Source organism: Ursus arctos, unplaced genomic scaffold (genome assembly GCF_023065955.2).
Source record: "Ursus arctos isolate Adak ecotype North America unplaced genomic scaffold, UrsArc2.0 scaffold_9, whole genome shotgun sequence".
In the NCBI taxonomy this organism is placed as follows: domain Eukaryota; kingdom Metazoa; phylum Chordata; class Mammalia; order Carnivora; family Ursidae; genus Ursus; species Ursus arctos.
This window is the reverse complement of record NW_026623111.1, coordinates 27748420-27773916: the sequence shown is the minus strand read 5'-3', so window position 1 is coordinate 27773916 and position 25497 is coordinate 27748420.

The window sequence follows — 25497 nt, the reverse complement described above, 5'->3', positions numbered from 1 at the left end:
ACAAAGGCAACTAAAAATGATAGCTACGTTTGCCAATCACAGAATGAGAGTCGGACACAGTGTTAAAAGCCATGTATTACCTCATTTAATTCTGTGAGGTTGGTCTTATTTTCCTAGGAATTTGAAAGTTAGGAAATTGAAATATGAAGAGATTAAATTATTTACCAAAGGCCACCACCAAAACAGTGATTAGCACTGGGGACTGAAGCTAAAGAAATCTGATTTCAGTATTCAGGCTCTAAAGAACAGCACAACAATTATTCCCACCTGAAAACTTGGTTGACAATTTGGGGACCAGCAGAAGAGTATAATTACACTGCAGTGATTTTGAAGGACATAATGTGAAATGAGGCTGAAGAGTGAGATTAGGAACAGATTGTGGATGGCCTAGGTTGTCTTACTGCAGAGTTTGAATTCACTCTATAAGCAATACTCAGTGACTGTTAAATACGGAGACAGGATGTGTAATGATCACACAGGTATTAAGAAGATAACCGTAGAGGCATTATGGAATCAGAATGGGAAAATATTTTATGCAGCCTGAGAATTGTGAAAAGTATTCAAATACTTTACATGTGAGTTGAAAGAAGGGAATCAGAGCAGTAGGGATAAATTTCAAGAAGCAAGAATGGATTTGAGTGGCACTATAATGACAGAATTGACAGAATTTCCAAATCTATTTTATGTGTAGAAAATGGTCCAAAGATGGTTAATTACATTAACAAAAGCTTGTAAGAGTTTACTATATTGCAGGACTTGTCTTACAAACATTCAGCCAATTAATCCTCATAAAACTCCAAGAGGAATGTACCATTATTATCCATTATTCAAGTGAAAAAACTGAGGGGAAGAAGAGCCAAAAAGTTTGCCCTAAATCATCCAGCTAGAGAAGATTTGAACCCAATTAATATGTTTCATTAGAAGGGTTTATTAGAAGCATTTTATTACAAGGAATGTAACAAATTCAACTGATATTTGCAAAACAGGACAAGGAATATGTAGTTATGCTTTGGAGAATACAATTCAAAATGGAATATTCTGCAACATAATTATGAGAGGCACATTACCAGGGGGATATTGGCAGCTTGCCCAAAGAGATCCTCACCAGATGGCTTTAATCTGTGTGATTTTGCCGAGTCTAGTTTTAACCCTCAATCTTTAAGGCACATAAACGTGATATTATCTGCCTCTCCAAAGTAATCAAATTTAAGAAATCTAATTCATAATAACAAAGCTTATAAGGAAAGGATAAATAATGTCACAATGTCAATTCGATTTTTATAAGGAGAAAATAATTCTCAGAATCAGATCAGCTTTATCATCACTTTCATTCTAAACAGGCTTTATGGGAAGCCATGTTATAACTGGAATTTTTCTTGGTGAGAATGGCAATGGTACAAGCGGATTTAGTTATATCACACATGAGCACTATCAGACTTTGGTAAACTAACATCTTACTGTCCATAATTGAGATTTGCCCACCAGGGAAATAAAGTATCTAAATTAACCATGAGAGAACCCCTCTCCCAGTGGGAATCTTTGGATAAGTGAGTGATATGTCAATATGTGTATAGATGATTCTCCTATCCTTTATTTGCTGAGCGACATCATCCACAATGACTCCTACATGCATATAATTGTATAATTGCATACTTAAATACTATTTTATATAGTACATGCACTGCCTATATGTACTACAATGCATTCTAACACAGTCATTCACATTACAAAGTAGGGTCTTCATCTATTTACATTCTTTTCCATTGTATGTAATAATCTGGAGTGTAGAGTCAAGCTCTCAGTCTTATTCCTTCATTTGCAAAAGCTTACTTGGCGAAGGCACATTTTGTCATAGGAAGTACCCTTAGGATTAAATTCCTTTCAGAGATGTTGATACTGAATTACTGACAAGTTACCCATCTGGAGAAGTCAAGCAGGAATTTTGTTATTTAAAAATGGAGCCCAAGACAAAGATAATATTATCAGTTATAGTAAAAATATTACAATAAAATGATGATAATAGCTTTCAGAACTTCCACATCAAATACACTTTACACATAGCATCTTAATCTTTATAACAATTTTATATATGAGGAAACAGGTTTTGTTTTATTTCATTTCACATTAGGAAACTGAGTGACTGAGGTATAAACCATTGAGATGAAATCCAAACCCAAGTCTCCCAGTTTTAAAGTGTGTAAGTGGGGTGCCTGGGTGGCACAGTTGTTAAGCGTCTGCCTTTGGCTCAGGTCATGATCCCAGGGTCCTGGGATCGAACCCTGCATCGGACTCCCTGCTCAGAGGGAAGCCTGCTTCTCCCTCTCTCACGCACTCCCCTTGCTTGTGTCCCTCTCTCCCTGTCTCTCTCTGTCAAATAAATAAATGAAATATTAAAAAAAAAAAAAAGCGTGCAAGGCATTCAATACACCAGATACAGGAAAATGAACTCTTCCATGTTTGAGTCACCACAAAGCCCAATTAATTATTTCTCTCACAATATTATGATGGCATGAGGGAATACGAACAACTACTCTCATGTGTTCTTCATGCAGAGTATATTTACTTATCTTATGATTCAGGGAAACTTGAGTTAGAGAAAAAAAGCTGAACATCCTTACCCCTAAAATGAACCCACATTTCAAAAGTCATGGGTTAACTATTTCTTCCCTTTGCCTAAAAGTGTTTCATTTTTGAATTTTCAAAAATTGAAAGGAAAGGGTGCCTGGGTGGCTCTGTCAGTTAGTGTCCACTCAATGTCAACTCAGGTCTTGATCTCAGGGTCTTGAGATCAAGTCCCATGTTGGGATCCATGCTCATTGTGGAGTCTGCTTGAGCTTCTCTCTCCCTGTCCCTCTGTCCCTCCTGCTTGAGCTCCCCCACTCAAATAAATAAATATATATATTTTTAAAGTGAAAGGAAAAACAAACAAACAAAAAGGCCTTCCTAGACAAGTTTCACCTTATTGACAGAGAAGGGGAAAATAAGAATCTGTTAATTTGCCCTCATAGTCTCTTTTGGGAGATACAACCAAATGTGATGTTGGCCATTGTCCTTTTCATGAAGACGGGGCTCTATAGAGAGGACATGGCAATGCCTCAGAATCAGGAGACTCATATGCTATCTACATTGTTAAATAAATGAAAAATAATCTGTACAATGGAATTAAAGCTCTATACTTGGCAAGGCCCAGGATTCTGGCTAATTCCTTACAGAGCATGGTAGCATCTAATGCATCCTAATTTCAAAGGTTTACTTAGCAGTGCTATTTTACTGTAGCAAATGTATTGTGTACCTTGTAATGGAAATCAATTACCCAATTATATGTGGTCTAAGATTAAACTCATCATTCCACTAAACGCATGGGCAGGCAGATTATTTAGGCTGTTAGAAGGAAAGATGAAGTCAAGGCAAGATAATCATAGATAAATGTTTCTTTTTCAACAAATGTCAGTTTTATAATTTTACATCATCAGCCTACTTCTCTTCCATTTATGAATCATAATTTAGTTAGTGTTAAGAAAAGAATGAATAGCACTTACGTTTTATAAAAGTGTAATGCACATACTCAGTGTCAAACTTCTTGAAAGAGAAGATTCCTAAAAAGATGAAAAACAGTTATAATTGGTTGTTGAAGGTTAGAATGGTTTGATTCATTGAAAACAATTTCATGGGAATTATTACCATTTTATTTTGTATATTATAACCAATTTTTTACATAAGAAGTGATAAGATCAATTCACACTCAAGATCTAGTCTCCAGATAATATCAGATGGTTCTTTTAAATTGATGTATTGGCACACAATTCAGTATGTGATCATTTGCATCATGTCACCTATTTAGATGAAGTGAACAAACGGTAACTCAACTCCTACGCGTACTTGAAAATTTATATTCTGAGTTGTGCATGTCAGTGAATGGCTTGAGAAATACTTGCATTCAAAAAGCATTTGCCATTATCTTGTTAATAGGCCCTTTGCTTTAAATCTACAAGGAATGCAAATAACTGATAATTCTGCACTCATTAAGGAAATCTCCAGTGACTTACTTCAGTTAAATGTTCCAACAGGCATGTTTAGCACTTCCTTTGGAATTGGTAAAGTTCCAAAAGTCTGTAAATTAAAGTTCTGCAGAGTGCTATCAAATATGCATAATGGAACCCTAGATGTAAATTAAGAAGATTTATATGGCTGCATTCTGCTTACGTTATTCAATAGCAATGCCTCACAGGTTTTTATGAACCAAATAAAGTGTTCTTTTTCTTGAATTCTATTTTAAATGGTCACTATGGATTCATTCTTACATTACTTGGTTCACCCATTATAGAATGAATTGTCGTTTTAAATCTATAATTCATCCTAAAGGTTTATCACACAACACAATCAAATTACATGGTATTCCATGCATACCATTGCAAAGAAGTTGTCCAAAGATATATGAACAACTCAAGCAAATTCAAAGATAAATGCATCCATTTATATTAATGGCCTTTCAAAACATTATCCAGGAATTATGACGTGGCACTCCAGCAATTTCCTCATCTTCTTAGACTTAGAGATGCTGGTCTTGCCATATTAACTCTGAGATTTGAAGAATGTTATTAAAAGTTTGATGAGAAATGTCAAGATCCATTAGAGGAATATATGAATTTTATATAGTATGTACAGAAAATTTACCACCATATATAATTCTGTTGATGCAGTAGGCATGCATTCTCATATCGGAAGTGTGAGCCTAACTTCTTGAAGACATCCATTGTTTTATATAATACTTAAACAAAAATATAGTATCTAAGCCTTCAGAATATACTCTGCAGTTTGACTAAAAGCACTTGAAAAGAAGAACAGGGATAAATGGAAGAATTTGGCATTCCATTTGAAGTTCTTCTGAAAGCTTAGGACTAAAAAGTACAGGAAAAGCATGTCAAGCAGAATTAAGAACTAATGTTAAAAATGAAAAAAAAGTAGTCTAGCAAGCTAGAGCTACACATATCTTTGAACGTTTATGTTGGTATCCATCAGGAAATAAATGTTATGTTCAACCTAAGAAGATTGGATCATTTTCTAACCAAAAATTAACTTTTACTGGCACAAATTAGAAATCAATTTTCTCTTAGTTTCTGTTTATTTTCACTATATTTCAGAGCATGGATAGCATGTCAGAAATAATTTCATATTGAATATTTTAAACAAAAAGAGATGTACGAAACAGATGGAAAAATTATACAAATTCACTAATATCAAAGTGTTCACATGCTCCAAACGTTAACATACATACTTTCCATTTAAATTTTTCTCTTACACAGAAAATATCACCTCAATTCATTGTAAATTCATTGTAAATATTTTATTGGTCTGCTCCTAATTGAAGGAAGGTTTTCATCAGTGTGACAAAAACAAATGGCTGGGGAAGCTTAGCTCCAATCTATTATTGTAACCTCCTCTTTACTCCGTCTGAATGAGAATATCTCAGTAAGATCATTACTCATTTCATGATATAATGTTTATAATTTAAAAAAAGAGTAGGTGCCTTTTCATACACAAAAGCATTTATTTTAAATTAAAATTTACATGATTAACAAAGTAGGAGTAATATAGCTTAGGTTTTTTGTTGTGTACCTCCCTTGTTCTAGCAGCGGATTCCAATGTTCGTATTTAGACATCTGTTCCAGATGCAGTGTCATAAGGCTTTGCATCCTCATAGCCACAATTGTTTGTTACAGTGGTTTGACTAAGTCAATCCAAAGATTCTGAGGACATTTGGTAGAAGAACCAGAAAAAAACAAACAAACACCCATTTTCTTATAATTCTTCAGCTCATAAGGAGAGGTAAGAATTCCTGTACCTATTGGGAGAAAGAGAGATAGAAATAAGGATAGAGAAGTTGAGAGAGGTAGAGAGAGAAAGAGAGAGAAAGAAAGAGAGGTAAAAAGGTGAAAAAAAGAGATAATTTTTTGCAATGGTTAATTTTATGCATCAACTTGGCTGGGCCATGGTGCCCAGATATTGGTTAAACACTATTCTGAATGTTTCTGTGGAAGTGTTTTTTAACTGGTAACCTTTAAATCAGATCTTTATTCATCAGAGAGAGAGCATGCACAAACAAGGGGAATGGCAAGCAGAGGGAGAAGCAGGCTCCCTACCAAACAAGGGGCCCAATGCAGGGCTCAATCCAAGGACCATGCGCTCATGACCTGAACCTAAGGCAGTTGCTTAACCAACTGAGCCACCCAGGCATCCAAAGAGACTGTTAATTACATAGAACAAACTGAGGGTTGATGGACGGGAAGTGGGTGGGGATGGGCTAAATTGGTGATGGGTATTAAGGAGGGCACCTGTGATGAGCACTGGGTATATACGTAAGTGATGAATCACTAAGTTCTACTCTTGAAACCAATATTACACTATATGTTAACTAACTAGAATTTAAATAAAAACTTGAAACAAAAATAAATGAATACATAAACCAGATTTTGAGCATTCACAATGTGGATGGGCCTCATCCAATCAGTTGAAGGCCTTAATAGAACAAGGACTGAGCAAGAAGGAATATGCTAAAAGACTTCCTTCGGACTTGAATATCAATACTACCCTGGGTCTTAACACATTCTTTTGGTTCTGTTTCTCTCAAGAACCTAACTAATACATCATTGTACATTCCTTTTAAACACTATTCTAAATGCCTAAAGCCATATCTACTTCTGATCTCAGTTACTTCCGGCCACTACATCTCCTTTTTGTTAAAATAGTTTGGTTTGATTTTTTAGTCATTTATAGTAGAAGGGATCCTGATACAGTCTCTATGTCTCTAAAGAAGCACAGGGAGAAGAGAAGAAATAAGTCCTTAACTGATAAATGCCAAGAGATGTTTGTAAAAATGTCAAAGTAAAATAATTTTACTCTCTGAGCCCTAGTTTTTTCATGTGCAAAATGAATGTAATTATAAAGAGTTCTCTTGAGATGTAAAAAGAATATATGCGGTAGTGTTTTTCAGGCTATAAAATGTCATAAAATACAAGGTATTATGTAACCAACTTTGAGGGATTTTGCTTATTTTTTATTAAAAAAGGATTTCAAATTATTATTTATTTTATGATTCTTTGTGATTACCATAGCTTAAATAGTAATTTAATAGGAAAACATTTAGAAATATTGAAAGGGATATTTAAAATAAAATAAATGGTCAGTTGAACAAGACTTGTAAGTCTTTGTGGTATGTGATTAAGTTATTAATTGGATTTTCACATAATGGTGAAAAAGTTTAGTCAAGCAGCCTGTAGGCTTTATTTTTATAGTAATATAATTGTCTTTCTCCTAGGATGCATTCCAGTATTGAATACAAGCCTCCAGAGATTTTCTGCAGATAAATAAAGCGTGCACAGATATATAAAGCTTATCAGTATCCTTTACGAGACAGCTTTTCTGTGAAGTCTTCCAATTATAAAAATCTACTTAAGAGTGTTAAACCCAGTGTGTTCCAAATTTACATGACCAAAAACATTTTTATTCACATGATATATTTTATCATGCTCTTGACTTATAATACAGAAAACACAATTGGAAACCAATATCTAGTAGTAGGTCTATGTTCATCATATACACTTGAATTTAGTGGCAAATCTGGAACCAGATAATTCTATACCATTACAAATTTCTATAGCGTTCTACAGATTAGATGCTGCTCTTCTGTATTCAGTAAGTCCTGTATTAAATGTAAACTTAAGGAATGAAGGAAAAAGTTGAAGGGGTAGATGCAGTTATTATCAATTCTAGTAGTGCTATTTGTGTGTGTGTGTGTGTGTGTGTGTGTGTGTATGAGATGGACAGAGATGTAAGAGGAAGAAAAAAAAATTAGGCAAGTTTAAGCCCTCCTCTCCAGAAACCTAAAGCATGCTTGAGAATTGTCAGTAGGGCTCAGATTTCTGGGGAAAAATAATAGATCGAAGTTTTCAATTTAGAACTTATAAAATCAGAAAATTGATTTAAAAATATCATCTCTTCCCAGTGTACTTAAAACAACATGAATGAAAACATAGGAAACTCCATAGTAAAAATCAATTCAGTTTACATTGTATATAGAAAACTCTCCTTAAATTATTTATTACCATTCAGTTTTATTATTTTTTCAAAATTTTTAATATTTAATATCAAAACATTTTCAATAATATGGTTTTAGTATCTTAAGATATTCATGTATACATATGTATGTGTGCTCTTGTATGGGACTTACATAAATTTTTTTCATTGAATCATGCTTTTAGATTTTTTTTTCTATTTAAGAAAATAAATTAAAGCAAGTTTAATTCTCTCTTTTGGTAATGATAACCCACGAATAAGTCAACATCGTTATTGTATTAGTTGTTTCATTATTTATATTCAATAAAATGATTTCACACACCTAGCCAGTAGCATAAATGCTACACACACACACACGCACACACACACACACACACACACACACAATATGCCCGAGGAATCTAAACTTCAGTGTAAGAGGTCATCATGTTGACAGTCTTTTTGTTTCTTTCAGATATGCAAGAGGTCTATTGGAGGTAACCCTTATAAAAATTAAATAGGGAGGGAGCAGAACTGGGCAGAGACCACCGCAGACAGTGATGCAGACCTAACAAACTCTACTTAGTAGACAGTCATTTTATTTAAATGTCAGTGCCTAGTCTCAGTCATTATAGCCAACATATGTAAGGTGAAAAGAGATTACCAAAAGAAATAGTATCCTATTTTTAACTTTGATCTTCTAGCTATTATGACAAAACTATCTTCAACATAATCAAGAATTGATATTTTCAATATACAAAAAAAAATGGATATATTGTTAGCTTGGAAAAGATTTCTCATGTGCTTTTTAAATTAGTTGTAAAATGAGACACAGTCACCTTTCTAAGAAGTGGTACTGAATGAAGGGTGAGGGGAGAGAATTTCAGAGTAAAATATATAAGGTGATTAACTATGAAACAAATTCAAAATATTAATGAAATGGAATATCACAATCAATAACCAAAAAATCATATATTTGAGAATCAAATGTGATTGTAGATATGTAAGAGTTTGTGAATTAAGTTGCGATGAAATTAAGATGGTGCTTCATTTGAATAGTATGTTTAGGATAAATGATATAGCCATGATAGGTGCTTCATAGACTGAAATGTATGAGATGTGTGTGTGTGTATATTTTAACTGAATGCATTCATACAATTTGTCCGCACTTACAAATACCGTAACTGATACTTTGGCTTCAGTTCTTACTGTGCCTCTTACCCCACCTGTGACCTTGCATAAAATTATTAAATTGCCTGACGCTCAGCTGCCTAATATGTAAAGGGGAGACTAAAAACTAAATTGTGGTCGAGTAATTTGGGAATGACATAACCTAAGAAAATTGACTAATACCCTTGGATTACCTAGTAGTTACATAATAACAATTTTTTTCCATGAATGTTTGGATATATGTATTCACTAGATACTGTAGACACATAAATGGCAAGTACTTTTTAAACACATAGTGGAATAGACTAGAAAATATGTGGGTTTTATGGTATCAATATTGGTTCTAATACTAATCAGTACTATTACTTTTTTTTTAACTGTATTGTCTGTATCACTTGCTTTATTTCCTCTGCTCCAGCCCAAATTTGCCTTCTTGATGCACTAGGAACACATCGAGAGTGCTCCTGTCTCGGGGCTTCCCTTCAACTCTTACTTAGACAACGCTCCAGTTTCTGTAAAATACCAGGTAGTAATTTTGTTTCTGGTTTGGTGGGTCATAGGGTCTTTGTAGCAGTTCCGTCCCTGGCAACAGTAGGTAATATGTAACAATAGATGCAACTGTGTTCTGATAAAAATTGATTCCCAAAACAGGCTGGAGGCTAAGGGCGTGGTGGTCTGCATTATCTCCAGGGATTTGCCCACCCCTGGCTTAGACTGCTCTCTTTTCCATTCCTGCAAATCTTGCTTCTTCACCTCCTTTAAGTCTTTCTTGGAATTCCACCTTCGTAAGTCTAACCAGAGCACTATATTTACAATTGCAAATGACTCTATTCCTCACCAACACTAACATTTACCCTTGCCTAATTAAATTTCCTTCATAGCAATTATCACCTTCTAATAGACTATATGCTTTATTGATTTGGTTTTAAATTATCTGTATTCCACTTATTAGAATGCTCCATAAAGCCGGGGATTTTTTTTTTTCTGTTTCTATTCAATGTTGTATCTCTAATGTCAAGTATAGTACCTAACTCATAGTACATAGTCAATAAATCTAGAACCCACCGTTCAGAATTTAACACTATATAGAGAATATATTGAGAGAGGGAGGGAGGGAGAGGGAGAAGGGCAGGTGGAGGGCAGTGATTCCTATCCGCGACTTCTGGCTTGTGGCAATTGGAATTGGGATGTGTTTTGGCCTGCCAGCTTTGGTGATGCATACCACTACACCGGAAGTTGAATTTTCTTATCTATTGAATGATGACACCCTGTGAAAACCTCCAATTCATTCAGTAACAAATGTGTTAAACAACTTAAATTTCTTCCATGCTGATATGTCAGATCTTTCCACAGGATTTTGTTGGACAGAAAAATCCATGCACTAAGTAGGCAGTGCCTTTTCAAAGATTACCACAAGATGTCAAGAGCTGAGAAGTAAAAGGTAAAAAGAGCCCTTACTGAAAAAAAAAAAAATCTCTGATGTCAGGACAAAGGTCACAGAGGCATGCCCTTTTGCTCTTCTCTTCTGGTAATGATTTCCCTTTCCAGGCCCCACATTTGGCATGGGTTGATAGAGTGTGGGAAAACTCTGGACTTGGGAGGTGTGCTGTAGAGTTTGAAAGTCTTTTTCCTCTTGATCAGGAGGTCAGTTTTGATGTGGACTGGCATCATCAACCAAATACAATTTCTGAAGATTCCTGTGACGTCACCACCATGAGACCCTCCACTCTGCTGGAATCCCACGTGCGGGAGAGGCCCGTGGGGCTAAGCACACAACAAACAGGATTCATCTGTAAACAGTTGGGGAGATCCGTCAGTTTCATTTTTTAATAAGCCACCTGACAAATATGGTTCTTTTCTCAGATTAATGAAAATAAACTCACATTAATTATGACTAGTATATGCTCAAAGTGGAAAATCTCTTGCAGATATTGAACTGCTGCTTTGTTTTATGAAGAAATAACAGCATTGTGATATGTAATTTTAAAAACCCATTAATATTTGAGCCAAAATTCATACATAATGTGTGATTTGTTAAAGTCTAAATATGGTGTTATGTTTTAAAATAAAGTATTGGATTCAAAACAAATTGGACATTAATTCTAGCGGCAAAGATAAAAATAATGAAAGTAGGAAGAATTGTGTATTTGAGACATTCATTATTTAGTTTTTATTATTTACAAAAGAAGGACAAAAGTAAAGAGATTGTGTTGCTCGACCTCAAAGATCTTGTCTTACTCTATTATTCCTTATAGTAATCCAACACTATGACTTTTTGAGTTTTTATTTTAAGTGTTTAACTAAAATACAAATATTGGTCATCCCCATTTTGTCACATAATTCTATCTTAAAGGATAAAACAAAACTTAAAAAAAAATTTTTCCACTGACTGAACTCAGAACACATTCACATTCCAGATAGCCAAGTATTAATGAGAGCTATAGTGCAGCAAAAAGTGGAAATTGTGGCTCAAGGAGGGGCAGATAATAAACATAGCTTCAAACTGAAACCTACAGGAAGACATAAAAGCAATGTCCATACAAATCAACATAACTGAACCGAATATCAGGATTCATAAAGAAATATAAAGCCCAAATGTCTAGATGATAGGTGGATCTTTCCTTATTCATTCATATGTTTAGCATACAAAGCAGTGTTTTGTTTTGTTTTGTTTTGTTTTGTTTTGTTTTGTTTTGCTTTGTTTGTAAAGATTTTATTTATGTATTTGTCAGCGGGAAAGAGCTCAAGCAGGGGGAGCGGCAGATGGGGCAGGCAGAACAGGCAGAGGGAGAAGCAGGCTCCCCGCTGAGCAAGGAGCCCAGATGCAGGACTCAATCCCAGGACCCTGGGATCAGAACCTGAGCTGAAGGCAGACACTTAACTGACTGAGCCACAAAGGCATCCCAAATCAGTCTTGCTTTCTAATACATGCTCGTTAGAACAATAATCCATCAAACCTCTTCCATGTGGTTTATTTGAGCACTGAGAAAGAAAAAATAATGTGAAGGCATTTAAAATTCCCTTCCTATTATATCTTGTTTTGGGCTGTTGACCACATACACTGATTTAATTTAATTAAAGATTATATGCCGTTACTCTTTTAATAGTTGCAGGTACACCCCCCCCCCCACACACACACACAAGTAAAACTCTGAGCTATTAATAAAAAAATACAAAAGTGTCAACTCTTTGACTATAAATTCTTCTAGGCAGAGATTTTTCTTTGTAAGTTCCATAAAACCAAATTCAGATAATCCTAAGCAAAGAATGCATTTCTTTTTTAGCATTTCATGATATGACGAAAGTATGTTCTGGCATATGACTTAAAGAGAGTTCTACTACTCATATTGGTTCATCTGAAGGGCAGAATTGTAATCTGCTTCTTGCTAAAAAGTGATAATAATCTAATGGTTTTGTAAGGACAGAACTAACTGTACTAAATTGAAATTGAAATTTTAATTGGAAAGGGATTTTTACATTGTCATATCAAGAATCCATTCAATTTAAGTTACTGATGGATTTGTATTTTTTCTCATTTATTTTGAGGATGTGCCTTTTCTTAAGGACAATTCTCTACTTCATGATAATAATAATGTAGTATTTTAATTTCATTGGCACTGGTAAATATTATGATTAGCTAGATATATTTTGGTTCTGCAGTTATAGTGCACGTTTACTCAATAATAACCAGCAAATTTCACTTATTGGACTTAAATTTCAGTCATGATTGTGTCTCTATTTGAAGGAAGAAAGAATTAAGTGGCCATGCAGAGAATATTTAAATGAAAAATGTATACATTCGCTGTGACTCATTGACCTCTTTCCAATAAATCCAACTTAATTTTAAACACTCCTTTTGGTGTGTCATGGGAAATTTGAAATGCAAACAGCTATTACAAAGCATGTCTAAATACTTCATGTGGAGTTTATCTGTTATGGAGAAAGAACACTATCCAACAATAACACAATGACTTGTAAGTTCATGTCATAGTTGGGGACACTTTCACTAATACAAAGACAAGCTGTTGGAATATATCCGGTGGCTCTCTATTAAATGCTAAATGCCCGACAAGAGGTTTGCAAATTTTAGCTATAGAAGAAACGAATTCCTGCCTAATGGACCTAGAGAATTAAATAAGAAAATGGAAAATAATGATACAAAACTATATACAAAAGATTCATTGCCCTATCTGTGTCCTTTTTCTCAAAAGCTTTAATTTACTAGGAATAAAGATAAAAATTAGACTATCTGTCCTGGCCTCACATGGATGGAAGAGATGGTAAAAGAGTTTTTCCTTTCTTATGAGATGAAAAAAGAAACGACCAACTATAGTGCAAGGTATTTCTAACATATATAACCCTCAAATGGCTTCTTTCCCTAATACACAAGGCATTCCTATAAATCAATAAAAGATAGAAAATTGAAAAGAAAAATGGGCAAAAATCACGCAGTAACTTTATAAAAGAGGCCAAGTGAAAGATAAACACGGTAAAGGTATTAAACATCGTTAGATATTTTATATATATGCACTTTTATGATATGTGCAAAAAAAGTCCCCTTAATTATAATTTAGTCCTGTTCCGTTCTCATTTACCGCCCTTCTAGTACCTCCACTCTTATGCAAGCTGAGATGCTGCAGCTCTGCTAATTTAATCAAGACCAGGGTGTCTTTCAGTTAGGGTGTGCGACCCAAAGTATAAAACGTTTCAAGGAGCACAGGCCATGGATTATTTAGGCAATGAGTTTCTAGATTGTCCATTCCAAGCTATACTCCACCTAAAATGCACATGGTTGGGGATATGGATGTCGTTAAGGAATAATGCAAAGTCTCCTTCTCACCTTGCCTCTCACTGCCATCTTATCCCACTGTGTAGAAGAAAGATCTGTACTTCTCAGTTAAATGAATTTTATTGTGATGTGTTGCTGTGTTGTCTTAATGTCCCCCAAAAAGGAGCAGTTTTGAAGTACAATATGAATGTGAGCAAAGACTCTTTTAATCAAAAAACATGTAAAATCTGAAGGTCTTTACCTCTTTTTTTCATTTCTAAAGACTAAGCCTCTATTAAAATGAAGACATATTGGCCCATAAAGAAAAATTATCATCTAGGTGTTATTTTCATGACCATGTATTCCTAGAATTAGAATTCAAAAGCAAAATGTGTTTGTAAAAAAAAAGTAAAATGTGTATCATAAAGATGAATATTAAAATATTTGTTTACATAATACAATAAAAATATTATGAAAAAATATTTGTTTAAATTAATAATGAAATCAAATATTGTTAATGGAAAGTAAGCTAGATTTTTTGCTTGTTTGCTTTGTTTACAAGTGGATTTTATGCAATGAGTTGATTGAACTAAAGGCAACCATAATACTTTAAATAAATTACATTGAAAATATAAAATAAGATAAAAACATTTTACCAAAAAATCTATATTGACAATAAAGTACTTAAAATAATATTTTAATTTTCATAGCACTTTTTAGGTTAAACAAGATGGCTCTAATTTAAAGGATAACTGGTCTAAAAATAAAAATAAAATAAAGGATAACTGATCTAATAATCAGCCGTAAGACAAAGTTTTACTATCTCTTCTTACATTACTGTCAAAACATAAGAAATAAATGACTTTGTACCAATGCCTTGATAATGAAGGATTTTAAAACTTAGAGAATACATAATTTGGGGTTTCAACAAAATTTAAACAAGATCATTAAAATAGTTTCTATTTTTTTTGTCAGGTCATGATCTCAGGGTGCTGGGATTGAGCTCCCTGTCAGGCTTCCTGCTCAGCAAGGAGTCAGGCTTCTCCTTCGGCCCACTCCCTGGCACCGCTCTGCTCGTCCTCTCTCTCTCTTTCTCAAATAAATAAAGAAAATCTGTTTAAAAAATTATGTTCTCTTAAAATTAGCTCTCAATGGTAGCATTTTGGGGGTATTTTTTTTTTTTTTTTTTTTTTTTTTTTTTAGTACACAATCAGGGCGTCATTGAGTCATTGATCATACCTTCAGGTTTAAATATTTGCTTTTTATTTTTGCCCTTATATTGTAAGTTAATCTTTATTTTCTTAACTCATTTGTGTTTCATGGTGCACTGCATTGTTCGCCTATGAGGTTTGGTCTTCAGTATTAATTTTCCTTAGACCATTTTTAGTATTTAACCAAACATTGACTTAAATTGTTCTAGTTGTTTGTATTTATAACTAAACTGCACCATGTATATATAAGCACCATGCAGATGTAGCCTACATTACATTTCGTTTCAGCCCCTAGTACATACAACATTGAACTTACAGAGTAAGTTCCTATTGAGTGCTCCTCTTTGTCTTTTGGCCAATAAGAATCCATCTACAGTATCACTTTTTTTATCTAGAGGTGTCTCATGTACATATATTTGCATAAATATATGTATTTAATGTATGTGTCTCATACACATATATATAAATATCTGTATTTAATACATGTATTTAAATGTTATATATTTGTATATGACATACATCATATATTTGTTATATTCCATATAACAAAATCAGGATTTTAGGAAATTTAAATTGATTGAGTGTGTTTTCTCTGTATCTGTGTTATATCGAGGTAACAGCCATGCGAAAGCCAGCAATTATGTGGGTAACATATTTAGAAAAATGTGAGTTATTTTGAATCCCTAGTGCCTGGAACTGACCTTAGTCCTTAGTAGCATTTCAATGAAAATTTGACACCTGACAAGTGGCTTCCAGCTATAATCCATTGTATCCAGGCCGTTGGCACATCATTGTTCTAATCAATGCCAACATATAAAACTATGTTCACATTTCTTGTATTGAGTTTCAGTAGTTGTGTTTCTGGTAAGATTTGTTCATGGCCTCTAGAAAAGAGCTGACACTGATGAACTGTTCTACTCAAACTTACATCTGCCAAGCAGAGCAAAACTTGCTCTGTGCTTTTGGCAAGATGGACAATCCCCAGAAACATGAACAGCCTCAGGGATACCCAGAAAAATACTGTGAACATATTGCTTACATGATTCACTTCATGAACCCGATTTGCCATCTCTAGAGCCTATGCCAAAATTTCTATCTTCCTATTATAGCATTTCATTCCTCCATAAGCAATAGTCCACATTTACTACTCAAAAACCTGCACATATTTTCACAATCTTAACGTATTATTGGATGTTTCTGTATCTGGGTTTTGATTGCCTAGCAAACTACATAAAAATCAGTCTGTTAGATAGATTAGATTTATTTTTCAGAATCATTTTCTTCGATGGATGAATGGTTCAAGACATCCCCACATATCCCTTCTCAGTCAAGAAAATAGACTCTCATTAAAGAAAATTTGATCTTTTTCTTTGGAATTTAAAGTTTCTAATGTAAAATGTCAAAGCCAAATGTAATATGAAGATGGTCTGGCTTGGGTGCTGTCAGAATAGCTGACACTTGATGGTGGACTCCCTCCTATTCTCATAGACAAATTTTGCTTCATTTTTTAAAAAAGATTTTATTTATTTGAGAGACAATGTGTGTGCACAAGGAGGGGGAGGAGCAGAGGAAGAAGCGACTCACCACTCAATTGGGAACCCAATGAAGGGCTCAATCCCAGGACCCTGGGATCATGACCTGAGCTGAAGGCAGACGTTTAACCAGGTTAGCCACCCAGGCGCCCCCTCAACAAATTTCATTTCAACAATAAAATGTTAGCTAATTGTGCGATACACAATTGCTCGGCCGTCCGCCCATAGACACTTTCAAGATTGTGGATCCAGGAAGCACTTTCAGAAGCACTGAAAAATATGAGTAATAGTAATTCCTTGAAATATTGTTTTCTTGAAATATTGTTTATTTGGATTATGAATTATTACCTTTTCTTGCTGTTAATTTCCATTGAGATTAAAATTGATTCTAGGGGCGCCTGGGTGACATAGTCAGTTAGTGTGCAACTCTTGGTTTTGGCTCAGGTCATGATCTCAGCGTCATGAGACTGAGCCTTGAATTAGGCTCCTTGCTCAATGCAGAGTTTGCTTGAGATTCTCTCACCTTCTCCCTCTGCCCCTCCCACTTGTGCTCTTTTTCTCAAATAAACAAATGTAAAAAAGAAAAATATTAAAATAGATTCTAAATGCCTTGATGGCCACTAAGTCCTCCATGATCTAGCACCTGTGTAACATTTCAAACTCACTTTCTATCTTCTTCAGTACTTTCTGTCCACACTGGCTTTCTTGCTGTTCATGGAATATGCTAAGCACCTAACCATTATCAAAGCTTTTATATTTGTGTTTTGCTCTACTTAAAATGTTTTTTTTTCTCAAATAGCCCCATGTATAACTTGATAGTATCTCATATCAATTCAAGAGCTACTTAGATATTATCCCCACTACGAGGCCTTCTCTGACAACCCTATATATGTTAGCCATCTTTTATTGTGATAATTCTATTTCCATTCTTAAGTTTTATTCATAACACTATAATCAGAGATTTACAGCCTCTATTTATTTGTAGTTAAGTTATTGCCTATTTCTTAGTCTAGGTTGAAAATTTTATGAAAGCAAGAAGATTGTCTGCTTGATTTACTATCGTATAGAGTTTACCAAACACTGATAACTCTAAGGACAGGATTACCATCCTCATCTATGAGAACTGTGCCACGGCAAGTCCACTGACTACTCTAAATGAGACACTATTGAGTCATGTAGGGCACAGACTACATTTTGTATATGTCTATCCTAACTGCATCCCTGAAATCTATAGAAATGATTCATATAAGAGAAGCTCCATAAATATTTTAGGAAGATTATTTTCTAACATCAAAAGGGCTTCATTGAAACACTTGGTTCCAGTGCCACTGAGACTCTTCACTTACCTTGTCTATTCTCAACCGGGTTTAGCTACTCTGGGAGCGTGGAGCAGTGTTGGAACATTTTTCAGTTTAAGGTCCCAAAGGCCCTTTGCATGTTGTAGGGTATACTAAATTGCTACGAAAACCAAACCAAAAAATAAAATCTTAAAAAAAAGGGAGGGGTGTGTGTGCCTTGGTGTTCAATTGGTTAAGCATCTGCCTTCAGCTCAGGTCATGATCCTGGGGTCCTGGGACTAAGCCCCACCTTAGGCTCCTTGCTCAGTGGGGTGTCTGCTTCTCCTTCTGCCTGCCCCTCCCCTTGCTTGTGTTCTCTCTCTCTCTCTATCAAATGAATAAGTAAAATCTTTTAAAAAATGAATAAAACTCAAAGACACGTTTCTTCCTTGCTCACATGCAAATCTAAGTTCTCCTAATTGGTGGATGATTCTCTTCCGTAAATCACTCAAAAATGCAGGCCTTTTCTGTCTTGTGTCACTTGCATCTTCAGAATCTTATTGGCCTTTTTATTCAGATGCTAGAAGGGAAAGAGAGATAGAGAAAGTACAGCTATCATTCAGTCATCTTCTACCACAAGTGGCACAGCAATTCTACTCACTTTTCATTCACAAACTGTCCACGTGATTAAAGCAAAGTACAAAGAACACTGGGAAAGGTAGTGCCTGGGGCTGCAGCTTCCTCCTAGCTAGTGCTGTATGCCATAAAGGACAGAAAAGGGCTTTAGTAAAACCCAGCACATGAAATATCTGTGCAAACATTTATTTCCAGAGGTAGAATACATTCATTCCATACGTACTACAAGGTCAGTGGTTAGAAAGGGCAGGAGGAACTTTGCCTAGACAGTATAAGACACTCCAGCACATTCCTTTAACATAATAAGTAGACCAGCATAATGGGCGTGCTACAGGCTTTCCTTGTATGTAATGTGCATGTGTTAGCAGAGTAAAAGGATATGGTTTTATTTTTTAATGAAAAAAGAAAGTAACGGCTAACAAAAAGAACCTTAATAAAGGTCAAAACCTTAGTGTAGTTAGCAAGAGAGCTATGTTGAAGGCATGAAGGGGGTGAATTTTATTAGGTTTCATTATACTTTCTGCAATTTGAGGCTAAAAAGAAGAAATAAAATGTGCTAAATTTTTGACAGTATTTGCTTAGTTCTAATAGATGCATAATATAGTTTAAAAGAACTTGTAAATCTTTGTGGACAAATATTGTAAGTAATGTTTATCTAGAATACGGTCATCCCTCAAGATGACAAATAGGTCTTGGAGAATTCAGTCGTCCTTAGCAAGAGTTACTAAAATGTTATTCTTTACTTTCTGTGTCATTTGCTCAAATAAAAGAGATTCCAAGTTTTAACAGAATAACACTGTAGTTTATGTCGAGTGTTTTATGCCCTTGATTATCTTTTTAAAATAAATAAGAAAGTAACCACTTTCTAAAAATGTAAAGTACCTAACAATTGCATTGCATTCTTCTATGTATATTTTTAAATATTGTTTTGTCTTTGATTACAGAATAGCAAATCTTCATGCATTAATTGTTTCTAGCAGCCCGTTGTCCTTTTAATCGGTGGACAAACATCTCTAAGATTTGAAGCTTCCAAAGTTCAGATCTTAAACACAGAATAATTTCCAAGAAGTTTTAAACCTCAACTCTTTGGGGTTTCCCAGAAGTTCCCTAAACAATTGCATTTTTTTTCTTTTTCTTTATATAAAAAGAATTCCCAAAACATAAAAACTGCTTGACATTATCTTTAATTCTGTCCAAACTATTGCAAATGTATCAGGATATCACTAATTCAGAAAATTATATAATCGAAAAATTTTCAATACATTTTGGTAAATTGGTAAATAGTATTAGCTATCCTCATTACTTAGACTGTTTATATTCTCTAAAGAAAAATATTTGGAAGAATTTTTTTTTCCAGGATGTGACAAAATGAGGCCCTTGGGAATGTAAATCCAGATGACAAATTATTTTAAGCAAATAAGATACCATGAGATTTTTGTATCAATCCATATACCAAAGCCTCATACTTGTAAAGGTATGTGATGAGGCTTTATTCTGAGTTTATTATGACAACCTAAGTTCCAAGGATGTGTTGTTCTATACACAGAGAGTCTCTCTATGTAAAAAGTTGATTTTCATAGCGGATGATAGTCTCAAGATATTAAATCTAATAAATTTTAAGATGCTACATTACCATTTGATTTCAGGTTTTTGTGAGGAAACGAGATCAAAACACCACTATTGGAGGTATCTATACAAAAGTACAATTTCCTTAAATCTTTATGATGTAAAAGAAGAATTAAATTTGTGTATATCTGTATAATTCATTCTATGATGATTTATTGAACGGCAACATTTAGTATAAAAAACCCCTTACTTAACTGACATTTTTTGCACCTTAATTAACTAATTGTTAAATTTTAAGGGCTACAAGGATATTTGATTTATATCTATGACAGAGTGACTTGATTAAAAACAAATGTTAAATAACTGAAGTTAAAAATAGCTTCCTGGTAATCATTTTACCAGTAAAATAATGGAAATAATAAAAAGAAAATACGTTATGACTAGCAGTGCAGCATTTGTTTCTATTTCAGAAAAAAAGTCATGAATTGAAATATTTTATATAAGCAATTTTACTTAAATAAAAAATACATACAATTTTAGGAACGAAGCAAATAATGTAGTATTGGATTATAGCCCAAAGTATAAAATAAGTATCCATAAGTCCATAATGATATTATGGTAAGTTATTGAGAGAGAATAAGAAAACTACCATATAGGATTCCAAACAATCTGTATGGATAGTGCCCCCTCAAGGAGATAGAGCGTAACTCCCCATCACTTAAGTGTGGACCATGCATAGGGACCCCCTCCCAGAGTACAATACAGAAAGGGGAACAAAAAGTACTTGTACCAAACTGTACCCGACAAATACTACTTCAGTCAGATGATTAAGGCTAATATCAATAGCAATAAATCATGATGATGAGTTATGTATCCTTAACATGATGTGATGAAAATGGCACTTTACTTCCTTCGGTGGTCATCCTCTCCAAAACTCGTATGTCCTGTCTAACCAGGAGAAATCCAAATTGAATTAACATTCTACAGAACACCTGGGCAATAATCTTCAAACCTGTCAAGGTCATCAGAAACAAAGAAAGTCTGAGAAACTGTCAGAGCAGAAGGGCCTAAATACACATGACGACTAAATGTAATGTGGTATCTGGACAGGATCCAGGGACAGAAAAAATAACTTTGGGTTAAAAACTACCAAAATATGAATAAAGCATTGACCTTAGTTAATAATAATGTATGTAAGAATTATATACATTATATACACATTAGTTGCGACAAATGTGTCATTCAAATATAAATGACCGGCGATGGGTAGTAAGGAGGGCACGTATTGCATGGTGCACTGGGTGTTATACGCAACCAATGAATCATCGAACTTTACATCGGAAACCAGGGATGTACTGTATGGTGACTAACATAATATAATAAAAAATCATTAAAAAAAAAACAAATATAAAATGTTAACTGCCAGGAGTGGCCAGCAATCCCTGTACCGATGGATGAAAGATGACTCCAAACTTTGCTGAGAAAGAGAGAAGAAGACTCAAGGCTCAGCGGCGAGGACCCTTCGCTCCGCTTTGCTCCGGCTTCTATTGGTCCTTCAAGGTAATCACAAACCCTTATCACTGTTTCTAAGCACAGGATGTTGACAAGGGGTCTTACTGAAACTGGGAGGATCTGTTTACAGGATATGCTAATTGGGGCGTGTTCTATGAGTTCTGCTAAACATAGCCTAAGAGACAATGCCTACATCTCTCAGATCACAGGGTGACTGTTTGGGCTAGGAAAGTTTCGGGAAGGCAACTCCCCGGGCATTCCAATGTCAGAATGGTCACACAGGCCTCGGCATTCCAAAGGCCTAGGACCCTGCCCTCAGCGGCCTCCGTGTTACATTGTAGCGAGCCAGGTATTATGGCTGATTTCATGCTCTACATTAACCCTAACAGTTAACCATAAAAGAAACTTGGTACACAGTACAGGGGAATGATTTGTGCTATCTTTGCAACTCCTTTGTGAATCTGAAACTGTTCTAAAATAAAAATTTACTTTAAAAGAAAAAAAAATGCATTTACACTATAGTTATTGTCATAAATGATAGAAATGAAATAGTTGTTAGATTTGAATTTTCACAGGACATCTGCTTACGGCCATAATAGAATAGCAAGAACCAACCTAGCTCTCCCATCGTAAACAGCTAAAAAAACTTTAAAAAGTAATAAATATAGGAGGTGACTGTTTTCAGAGAATGGACAACAGGCAGCGTGATTCTCAACAACACGCGGCAACATTAAACTAATCTTTCAGAGAAAAAACAGTAACTCAAGAGGTGAGCACTAAAACCAGCTGGCTCTTTGACTGAAAACAATTCTCTCCCCAGAACACAGACAGCTAGAAAATCCAGGAGAGCACAGTGGCACCCCTGTGTAGAGGAGGCAGAGGTCAAATTTCAACGCAGCCTGCGTCTGGAATGTGTAGGACAAAGCATGACATGCATGAAAGTTATGCAAAGGAAATAAACTAATATCAAATATATGCAAAATAAAAATAGAAGAGAATTCTGAATAAAGGAAAGAAAACTTATGGACCTGTGGCAAAATATCACGATATGGAATATTTAATTTCTACCTGTAATTAAAGTCACAGAGTGAGAAGAGAATAAAATTAGGGCAGAAAAAAAATAATTGAAGAGCTAATGGAGAACAATTTCACAAATATTAAGTTAGAGCTCAAAGAATATGAACCAACTCCAAGCAATATGTTTGTATGTATATGTGTTTATCTGTCTTTATGTAACTTTATAATCAAACTGCTAAAAAACAAATAAAACAGATAAACATGATTCCAGCCAGAGGGGGCAAACAGAAAAAAAATAAATTACAGAGGTATAAGAGTCATATCAATCATTATGCGAATTATTAATGAAATAAACATGCCAATTAATAATTAAAGCTTATCAGAATAGATTTTTAAAAAACAAGATTCAACTATGTGCTGCCAAAAAAAGATACATTTTAAAAATAAAAATTCAGGACGCTTAAAAGTAAAAGAAAGAAGATACACAAAGATACACTGAGGCAGGCTGAGGTCCCTGTGTCCAGATCATATAAAATAGATTTTAAAATAAAAGTATATCAGAAACAAAACAGAGATATTTATTAATAATAGAAGTTTCAATTCATCAGGAAATAGCATCATTTTGTATTTTTATGCTCTTAATAAACTGGATTCACAAAATACAAAGCAAATGCTGGTAGAGACTGTTAAAGGGAAAATTAAACAATACCACGAACATAATAGGAGTTTTAACACAATGTTCTTAGCAACTGATAGGACAATTAGACAAAAATAAATGTATAAAGACATAGATGATCTGATCAATCCTATGAAGCAAAATGAACAAATAGGTATTTATGGGACATTATACAAGGCAACTGCAGAATATACATTCTTTTTAAGTGCACGTTATACATTCACCAAGGCAGATAATATGCAGGGTCCTAATACAAGTCCCAATACTCTTAAAAGGATTGAATTCATACAGAGAAAGCATGCTAAGCAAAATAGTATTAACTGAGATATCAATACCAATCAGATGTCTAAGAAAATCCCAAATAGCAAATGTGCAATTAAACAAAGTATGGGTAAAAAATGAATCACATGGGAAATTGAAAGATATTTTGAACTGAATAATAATGGAAGAGTACAAATCAAAAAAAAATTTTTTTTTACAAATCAAAAATTTTGATATGTAGCTAACGCAATGCACAGTGCTCTGAGATAAACATATGAATTGAATGCTTATGTTGGAAAGAAAAGGCTAAAAATCAAACCTAAGGATAAAAATACAGTGTAAGAAACTAGAAAGAAGAAAGAGAACCCAAAGTAAATAATATTAAGATGTCAGTTGTCCACAATTTGATCCATAGATTTGATATCCTTGCTTAGAAATTGACAAATTGATTATAAAATTTATATGAGAATGCAAACAAACTAGAATCAGCAAAACATTTTGAAAGAGGACAAAGTTGAAGAACTTATACTGCCCTTTTATAAATACTACTATAAATCTGCAGTAATTAAGTAGTAATGGTCAAAACACAAGCATACAGAGCGATAGTATACAATAAAGTGCAGAAAGAGATGAACACATATATGTTCAATTAATTTTTTTAAAACAAAAGTAGGAAAAAACACAACAGGAAAGTAAGTAAGTGTATTTTATCGAATTGCTCTGGAACAGCTATATATTCATATGGGAAAAAAGTTAACACTGACTTCTGTCTCACATTAACACAGAAAATAACTCATAGTAGATCATAGACTTAAATAGGAGAGGCACAGCTATAAAATATCTAGAAAAAATAAAACTTTGTAATTCTGAAGAAGAAACAAAGACTTTTTGTTTAGATCACAAAGGGAAATGAAGAAAAAATATCAATAATTTGTACTTGGTCAAAATTAAAAATTTCCGCTTTCAAAAAACTTCATTAAGATACTTAACAGACCAAACACAGAATGCAATAAAATACACAATTTTTTTCTAAATTTGACAGAGGACCTGAGTCTAGAATATGTAAAGAATGCTTACAACTCAATTAAAAGAATAAAAAGATAGGCAAAAATTTGGTCAAGGTTTTGAAAGTTTTGAATAATTATTTCCCAAATACAACATGAATTGCATATAAGCACATGAAATGATATCAATACAATTAGTCATCAGGCAAATACACACTAAAACCACAATAAGGTAAAAGTATAGAAAAACTTAATTCCAAATTTTGTGAACATGGAGAGAAAGAGGAGGTAGGGAAGTCAAAGGTTTACCTTGACCCTTTTAGGGTCACTGGCTGGGTCTGAAAATTAAACCGACAAAGATAGATTAACAGGAGAAAAGCATACAAACTTTATTTAATATAAGCTTTACATGACCCTGAAACAGTCCTATGTGCTTTTCTGTTAGGTTTGATGGAGTGGACAGTCATGAAGGAATATTCTAGGTTAAGGAGTATGAAGTAATTGTAATAAACTGGGAGGCAGTTAGCAAGAACTGTTTGTGGAAATTCTTCTCTACATCTCTTTATCTTGAGATAAAGATGCTCCTTTTCTGTCCGTATAGGGAGGGTTCCTCTCAAATGAGCGTTTTATGGTCAGTTTCAAGGAAGAAGGGAAAGGGATGGAATATAGCCAAAGTGACTTTCCTGACCGTTTTTTTTTTTTCAAATTCCCTCAGCTTAAAGTATTCGTACAGGAAGGTGTCGTATTTTGGGATAGTGTGACCTGAAACCCATCAAGGCGCTTACATATGCCGCTGCTGAGCATAAAAAATCAAT